A 9835-nucleotide genomic window follows, 5' to 3' on the forward strand; every position below is an offset into this window, starting at 1 on the left:
TTGAATTCCCTAGCAGTACCAAGTTGTCCTTCAAGTTCTTCAATTATCTTTCTATGTTATTCATCAAGTTGTCTAGCTTTCTAAATGAGATAGTCTTCATGTTATCTTTTTCCTTCTAATTAGCCAATGAAAAACCTTATTCTAGCTTCCATCTCATGTTTTATCTTTGAATATTATTCCACGAGGTACTTTTTTCATTCCTTTTCCTATCTTTAATTTCCTTAATTATCTTCATAATCATGGATTATATTTCATGCCTCAAACTCTCTTTCTCTTTCCCAAAATTTTAACATTTTTCTTTTAGGTTTGATGAATCATCTTTTTGCTATAATTTCTCCACAAGTTCCTATCTTTTCTCCAAGCACATTTTTGACTTATCCTTCAATTTATGAATGAATTTGCTTGCATATTTGAATTTTCTTTTAAATCCAAGAATTTCTTCCTTTTTCATATCAAGATCTTCAAGTTTATTTTCTAGCTATCTTGGAATTTGTTTTATTAATTTATTCATCAAGATCTATTAGGCTTCCACTAAGGCACCAAACTCTAATACTAATTGTTAGAACCAAGCACAGTGTTCTTCACTAACCAACCTAAGAGAAAAATGAAAAATGTGTAGAGTTTCAACCAAACTCATCAACACATTTTTCACCCAACCTTGATCGTGATATATACCTCTTCTATTGGGTAGAATCTATCATTTCAATCTCAAAAGAAATTTTGATCGTTGATCGGTTAAGATTGTTTTTGATTAGATAAACAGGTTTTACAGGGAACCTGAAACCCAAAAGTTAATACAAAGAAGGCTGATAATAAGTGTGAAAGCCTAGCTGAAAAAGTTTAAGTTCATAGGCTGATAATAAGAAATAAGCCTAGCCAAAGGAAAGAGTTCTAAGAAAAGACCAGGATAAAAAAAACAAGAAAAGCCACAGCCTAAAGCCAGAACAAAAAGCCAAAAGACAATGATAAACAAAAGAATAGGAGAGAGTTAGTCCTCATTCTTTTGCTCTAGATCATGCATAACCTGAGCAGCCTCAAAGGCCAGTTGATTCTCCTCTGTTTCCATCTGTTGCGCCCTTTGATTCCCATGGTCCTGATCAGGAATGGAGTTGTCCTTTGCAGAGTCATCCTCCATTTTGGCCTCATCCCTGTCTTTTCCATCCTCATCTTCGTGCATTTCTCTGTCTTTGATCCGGCCCATAAGAGAGATGATGTTGTTGTTAATGGAGCTTAACAAGGAGAACATCTAATTCGTAAGGTTGTGATTGTAGTTTTCCAGATTGTGTATCCTTTTTTCTGCCAGACTGAGCCTGTCAGCCAAATCCGTCCTCTTGTTGGCATCCATCCCTTTCCTCGTCACCTTAATATGTTTCACCAGATCTTTAACCTCCTCAAGCTCATGGAAAAGCCATTTGATTGATCTAGAATTATCAATCATACTATTGTGAGCATTATTTAAGAGGTTCATCCCTATCTCCTTGGCTTTGTCCGAAATAGCCACAATCGCCAAATCAATTAGTTCTTCTAGTCGCTACTCTTCTTGATTATCCATGAGGATTTGGGGATTCATGGCCTCCTTGAAGATGCCCATCTTGGAAGTCTTGACATTAAGTTGACCCACGCTTTCCTCCTATCATTGGTCTGCACTTCCCCTTCCGCATACCCAGCTTTCTCCTCTTTCTGCTCCTTAGGATGGAGATGGAGAGGAGAAAGGGGCAGCACAGACGCCTCCTAAAATTAAGAGCACACTTCCTCCAAACTCTCCCTCTTGCATTTCTTCCTTCCACTTTCCTCCTTAATTTCCTCCTACATCTCCTTAACTACCTCCTCAAACTCTAATTCCTCCTCATCATCGTTATCTCCCTCCTTAGCTTTCTCAGCAGGCTTTTGCCCAAGATCCCTGGGGCTTTTTCTGCTTGGGGTTATGGGGGAGGGGGATTTTTTAGCATGGTAAGTCACTGCTTTCCTCGAAGAAGAGATCCCACCTTTCTTAGAGCTGAGGCTCTGAATTTCATCTGAATCAGAGGAGTAACTGGAACTTCCTGACTCCACATTCTCAATCTGAGGGGGGGCGATGCTTATAGTCTGAGCTTTGAAGTGCTCGTGGATAAGCAGCAGTAGCCCCTCATGCAGATTTAGGTTTGTGATGGGCTTCTTTTTGAAGCTATCCACTGCCTTGCTCATTGAGGTTAACAGATAATAAGGGAAGGAAATTTTGGCTTTCTTTTGAAAATGATTTAAAATGACAAAGTGGTGGGTTTGGGCTCTATCAAACCTTGGGTCCAAAGTAATGTCCTCAATCACAGCTTTCAGAACATACCTCCACCGCTTCTTCATGGAGTCGGGGACATAGTAGGTGTCAATCTTTTTCAATGCCTTCAATTCCTTTTCACTCTCCAAAATCTACTAATTGATCATGATCAATTAAGATTGTTGATCATGACCTACTAATTGATTATATTTATTCTTCACCATTTTCTATCAAATTGATACTTAAATATCATAACTCAATCACCAAACATCACTAACTGAAGCCAAGTTCAAATATGAAGAGTAAATAACCTTGAAGCTCCCCTAGGTTCACTCTTCATAATGTTGTTGGATACATTCATTCAATTATGTGTTGTCTTTGATGTTACACAAATGTCAAGTATATGTCAAGCAATCAATGTATGTAGAGCTCACTTGGGAGTCAAAGGAAGTTCCAGTGTATGAAAAGTGTTCCAATGTTAACGAAGTTCAAAGCTAGTGTTTACCGAGCTCACTTAGGCACCAAAGGAAATTCTGTATGGAACCAATGTTAACTAAGCTCACTCGATTACCAAAGGGATTTTGCAGGAAGATGGTATCTATTGAGTTCACTTGGTTACCAAAGAAAAGTTTGCATGGAATGAGTGTTAATCAAGCTCACTCAATTACCAAATAAAGTCTACAAGAAATTTGTTTCTCAATTAGTATTGACTGAGTTGGATCGACTAACAAAGGATTTTCTTGAGACAACCTATTTAGTTTGATGAATTTATTTGTTAAGTCTAGCTGACTTAAGGCTTGAATATAGATTGTTTTAAAGTTGTATTCAAGCCAACTTGACAAAGTAAATGATATTAGTATAAGGTCAAGTTTTGGGATTGAATAAGTAAGCAAGGAAGAGAAGAAGATTAATAAATGAAGAGAACTTGAAGGATAACAAAATATTTTGAGTTGACTAAGCTGCAAAGATTAATCTAATCAAGGAGGATCAAGTATTCAAGATAGAACTAAGATCTAAAATTAGCAAAGATAGTTGCATCAACAATTAGGTCATATCATTATTACTCTCTAACAATTGTAGTAGTTAATCAAATCTCTTAACAAAGTTAGCTTAACGACTAATTAATAAATCCTTTAACAAGGTGGCATTTCTCGATTGAAGTGTCTGAAGACCTCTAACAAGGCCACTCCTAACAGGGTGATCTAAATCCTCTAATAGGGTCACACCTAATAGTGTGTTTTGTAACCTTTAATAGGTTTGGCTCTTAACAGGCTTCACTTTAGAAGAGTGAAAAATAGTAACTAATTGCAATTGGTGGTTTTCCCAAATTGGGTTTCCATGTTAAATCTTGGTGTCTCTTGTGTTCATGTTATTTGCTTTATATTTCTACAACTAAGTTAATTATGGTTAAACACATTAAACATATAAAGAAGTAATTATTTTAGTATTTTCTGAGTGAATGTAATTCTTAGTGTTAATTGAGTGTTCTTGTGTTAATCGAGTTACAACAATATTTTAGTTTTAGTAGAGTTTAGTTTCATGTTGTATTGACATCTTAAGGTATCTTGGATTTATTTTCATAGTAAATAATTCACCCCTCCCCTCTCAGTTACTCCTCTCATATTTCCAACAATTGGTATGAGAACTTTTAGTGCTTGTGGAGAAGGTGTCAAGGACCTAAGCTAAAGATAAAGGTGTCTTATAGAAGATAGATTTCCAAGTTGAACATAGATAACTTCAAAGCATGGTAGGAACTCATGAAGCTGCATTTGGCAACCATCAGTGAATCAGGTTTGACATATCTAAACACCGAGTATGTTACACTTTTTTGGACCTTTAAGTGTGGAACAATTTTCTGAAAAGAAGAATCGTAACATAATGATGCTTGACATTACTTCTACTCTCAATTATGTTGAATTTGATGAAGTCAAAGATTGTGGTAATGCTCATGAAATGTGCATCAAGTTGAAAGATATCTATGGAGGTAATGACAATATGAGGAGAGCTAAGGAAAAATATCTTAGAGGTATATTTGATCAAATGAAGATGAGAGAAGATTAAAACATTGCACAATACAGTGAAAGAGTCAAAGCTAGTGTGAGTGCAATCAGAGCCTCAAGAGGAATCATTGATGATGTGACAGTAGTAAGAGAGGTTCTCAGAACTCTTCTTCCTATTCATGTAATTAGAATTTTATCTATTCAAGAAATTATATGCGATCCCAAAAAGGATATATCTTTGGATGTACTTGTGGGAAGGTTGACAACCTTTGAGTTAGATAACTATAATAACTATGCTCCTAACTTTGGTATCATTGAGTCTCCATTTCAAGCTAAGCTATCACTCAAAAAGAAAGATGGAAAGTCTAAAAGCAAAAGGTTGGACAGTGAAGATGAAGATGGTTCTGATGATGATCTTGAAGTCATTGAAGCATTGCTTGTAAGGAGATTCCCTAAAGGAAAAGGAAAGTACAAAGGCAAAACACCTTTGATCTTCTTTTCTTGTAAAGAAGTTAGTCACATGTTTGCAAGATGTCCAAATAGAGAAGGAAAAGAAGAAAAGAAGCATGAAAAATACAAAGACAAGAAATATTTTAAAAGCTATAAAGACTACAACAATAAAGGTAAGAAATCTTGTTATATGGATAAAGACTCAACTAGTAGCGATGTAGATGAAATGGTTTATATTATTGTTAATGATGAATCAGATGATGAGAATGATAAGATGGCCCTTATTTCACATGTTAGAAAAAATGATACATGGATCATAGATAGTGGTTGTTCTCACCACATGACTAGTGATAAATCTAAATTTGAGCACTTGGAACACTATGATAGTGGAAGTGTTAGATTTGGAAATGATGAACCTTGTTATGTGAAGAGAAAAGGATGTATTTCTTTAACTAATGGACTCAAATGTGATAATTCTTATTGGGTTGAAGGACTGAAACATAATCTACTTGGTGTGGCACAATTGAATAACATTGGATTCAAGGTAGAATTCATGAATAGAAAAGCCAAGCTATTGGATGGGAAAGGAAATCTAGTTTGGACTAGCAATCAAAAAAGAGGTAATCTATTCTACTTATATCTAACTAAAAATTCATTTTTTATAGCTCAAGTAGAGGAAATTTGGTTTTGGCATTGCCAATTTTTATCACTATACAAATCAGTAGAAATGTTGACCAATCTCAAATATCCAAGGTGGTAGACATGACCCACATCCATTATATTATTTATATTTTCCATGCAAACTTGATAGGGATACGTAATCTTGGTCATACCCTTTATACCCCTAAGCCTTCTAACCGCTTATATTCACATGTTTTATGCTTAATTAAATTCAATTTGCAATCTTGCAATTCATGCTTGTTCACATGATCGCAAGTAGTTATGGCCTAACTATCAAAATGGTGGCGATGGTGCGAAGTAGTCTTCTCAATAGTTAGGGTTATGGTTTTTGCATAGTCATAGAAGGTTAAGGTTAACCAGGGGGTCAGAGTGGTGATGCAACAAAAAGAATCTATTCATAGAGTCGTAGGAGGATAAGGCTTAACCAGAGTTTAGGCTATGATGCAGTGATTTCTTTGATCACTCGTTCGCAAGAGTTAATGGTCAAGTTGAAGATTAAATCACAACCATGCAAAAGACAACACTGGCAGTTAAGTTTAAAACAATTGCAGGGTCACAGATATTTGATGCCAACCTTAGTTTTAATCTGTGACAATGTGAAAGGTTATTTTTTTGTAGTTGAAGGGTCGTAATGGTTAGTGTAAGAAGGCATTAAGCAATTGCAATAGTGTGAATAGGTAGTGGTAGCACATGAGGAATCCTTTAGTTGTAGCATTGCAAGGGCCATCTTTGAAGGATGTATTCATTAAATGAAAGAAAATCTGATGAATCGATGTGATTCCATCAAAATGAGCTTCAATGTTTCAAGTTGCGACTGTGCAAAAAGTCAAAAAACTCAGTCATTTCCAATGGATCACATAATTAGAAAAGGTTAATGGTAACTCAAGGTTAGGGTTGTGATACGATGAAAGCCTTCATTCGCTTCATTGTAGGGTTAAATTGCCAACCTATGCTCATGACAACAAAGCTACAAAAACTAATTATTCTCTTAGTCAAAGAGTTAGCATCGAAGTTGATGAGTTAGGCTATGATGGGGCAATTGACAGTTAAGGTTAATCTTCCCAACTTTACAGGTAGCAAAACAATTAAGTATTCTCAACTCACGAAGTAGCAAAATACATGGATCGCAAACATTTTATGCCAACCAAAAGATAAGTTGTAAAAGGGGGATTGGAGCAAAGAAACTACTTTCATAGGATCACAACAGTCAAGAGAATTAAGTGAACACAAGTTGTGAAGTAGAGAACTCTTTGGTTGTGTCTTTACAGGGTTAGATAAAGATAGTCAATAGCAATTGTGACTAGGCAATCATGGTTAAAGGATTTCTTTTGCACAGTTGCAAGTATCCAAGATGCAAACAAACCTCAAGCCATGACTTGATGAATATGCCACAAGTAGTCATGAATTCCTTTGTTCACTTAGTTGAGCAGTTAAGAATCATAAGAGAAAGGAAGTCAACGACCTAGAAAAACACTCTGCATGAAAATAATATATGTGATCACACAATCATGATGTCAAGTGGTAGTTAGTTAGAATAAGTCACGATATGGAAAACTTGGTTAAGGGATATTCATTCACTTGGTCGTGTGGTCAAGGATCGAAAGAGGTTTTGAACTGTGACTGCATGGATAGGTCAAAATGATAAAAGAATGTAAGTGATTGCTCAAATACGACATCAAAAAATGTTAATGAAGATGAACAGAAAAGCAATGATAGAGCATGAAAATATGGAGATCACAAAGTTGCAGATTAAACTTAATAGTTAGAGAAAAGATGTACAAAGCTATGAAAGTTTAAAATTTAACCTTTTCACACAATCATAGCCAGTAATAAAGAAAAGAGATAAATAGTTGTGAAGGCACAATAAAGGTTAGAATGAAGAGTAAGTGCATCATCATAGGTCAACCTAGTCAACAAGGAAATATAGCTACAAGGATACAAAAAGGTGACAAGGTGGTGAGTCTAGCCTATCAAATAGTGACATGTGGCTCTTGTTGGGATAGTCAACTAGAGATTGACTAAAGGTGGTAGGAAATAATGGATTCAAGTTTTAAATTTGCAAAGATGGAACAAGGAGATGTGGAGATCTGATGGAGTAAAGTAGAAGGAGAGGTATAGATGAAATTAGATATTTTGAACAGCCCTAGAAAAGACATGAAGTAGTGGAAGCAGTTAAGGATGTCATGGCTCTGTCAGTAGAGGCAATTGAAGGTTTACATGATTAAAGGCATCAGAGGAAAAACAAAATTAGTTAAAGGCTCCTTCAGTAGTTGCCACCGGGTTGATCTCGCAACCATCTTCTTAGTTTTACCCAAATAAAGAAGATGTAAAAATATAACTTTATGAAAGTATCTCTGTATTCTTCCAATAGTCTTTTGACATGTGCCCTCCCATCTAAAGCTTGTTGTAATCCTTATCTTTATAAGGATTCCCAAGATGTGGAAGAGGGGACTACTAAGGTTGGAGTTTTATGCAAAAAATAGTGTTGTCATGAATTTTTAAGAGTCCTTCATATAATTTTTCTATAGATTACTTTGCAACTAGTCTTGATGAATGTTGTGGAACTACCTTTGAAGCTTAAATAAATGAACAATTCATAAGCCCTTATTTTGTTCAATTTTGTCATGTAAGAAACTAATTTGATATAACTCTTGTGATTTATTTTTGAATCCTTGAGTTTTGTGTCCTGGTCTTTATTTACAAGTGAGGGTTGGAGTACTCATATAGGTTACAAGTCATGACATTGTGTTTTCTTTCAAGTTTTTGTTAAACTGTGAATACTATAATTCCCTTTAACATTTTGTATAAAGTCCATCCTTCTTGTGAAATATTTATGTATGAATGTTTTGAGATCAATATTGTGCCAACCCTTAACCATTCAGAAAAGCTTCCTGATGTCTGGTCAACAACATTCTCATCTTAATGTTTGGTGCATCACCTTAGCCTTAGGTTTCAATTTCAAGTACTCCTTCTATCCCTTTCCCTCTAAAGTTTAATTTCATGTTTGAAGAAGAAAATAGGTGAAGCATCATAAGGAACCGGCCTGGAACCCTAAGATTCACTCCTAACCTTGGTACACCCACTACCTAGGAGTGTTTCCATGTTTCCATGTTACTCGAAGTGACTAGATTTTAGAATCGAGTCAAGGAACAACTTTTAGAGATAACAGGCATAAAAGGTTATGTCATGTGAATTTTGATAACTTGGTCAACATAAGAAAGAACAAAAGAGTGAGAGCCATTCCAAGCCTAAAGAAACTTGATATGGGCATGTGCAAAAATTGTCAATTTGGAAAGATGGGAAAGACAAGTTTCAAAAGCAAGAATTATCATTCAAAAGAATTCTTGGAGTTGGTTCATATAGATATTTGTGGACCCACTGGCATAGAAAGCTATTGTGGAGATAAGTATTTCATTTTATTTGGTGATTATTATTCCAAGATGATGATTGTTATGTACTTAAAGGATAAATCTAAAGCTTTTCAAAAGTTCAAGTGGTATTTGGCTAGAGTTGAGAAAGAAACAGGAAAGAAACTAAAATGTTTAAGATCAAATAAAGGAGGTGAATTCATCTCAAATGAATTCAGTAATCAAAAAGGAATCAAAAGATAGGTATCTGCACCTGGTACACCTCAGCAGAATGGCATAATAGAAAGAAGAAAGAGATCAATCATGGATTGTGCAAGAACCTTGATGATAGTGAAAGATGTTGCAATCAAGTATTGGAAGGAAGCAATTAGAACTACAATTCATACCTTGAATTGAGTTCAACTAAAGAAGGATTCAAATAAAACACCTTACGAACTATGGTATGGCTATAAACCTAATGTTTATTATTTCAAAGTATTTGGAAGAAAATGTTATATCTTGAAGGAGTTAAGGAAAGGAAAATTTGATGTGAAAAGTGATGAAGGCATATTCATAGGGTATTCCAATAGGAGAAAAGAATTTGAATGTCTGAATATATCTACTCATAAAGTTGTGGAAAGTGCACATGTAAAGATTGCCAAGTTTGCAGAAAAGAGTGAAGAGAAAAGCAAAAAAGAATCTAAAAAATTACAGAAATTTTGTCTATTGTGAACCTGATACTTTACCAGATGTTCAAGAAAACATAATTGGAAATCAATAGCCTTCACCACTTGAATCTCCTAAGTCTCCAGTTCAACCCAAGTTGCAGCCTATACAACTTGAGTCACAGCTAGTACAACCCAAGCCATAGCCAATACAACTCAAATCATAGTCAGAAGGACCCAAGTTGCAACTAGTGCAAACTGAGTCATCTAAAGGACCTGAGTTACAGATAGTTGAACCCCAACATGAAGATCATTTTGAGCATGGTGAACCAAGTGGAACAAGTCCTAAATCCAAAAAGGAGCCTAGACTTGCTAGGTATGCTAGAAGGCATCACACACCTAAACAAATCATTTGAGATCATTCAGAAGGTACAATGACAA

The sequence above is a fragment of the Cupressus sempervirens genome, chromosome 1, assembly GCF_028749045.1.
Source record: "Cupressus sempervirens isolate cs-2001-9-10 chromosome 1, ASM2874904v1, whole genome shotgun sequence".
Lineage (NCBI taxonomy): Eukaryota > Viridiplantae > Streptophyta > Pinopsida > Cupressales > Cupressaceae > Cupressus > Cupressus sempervirens.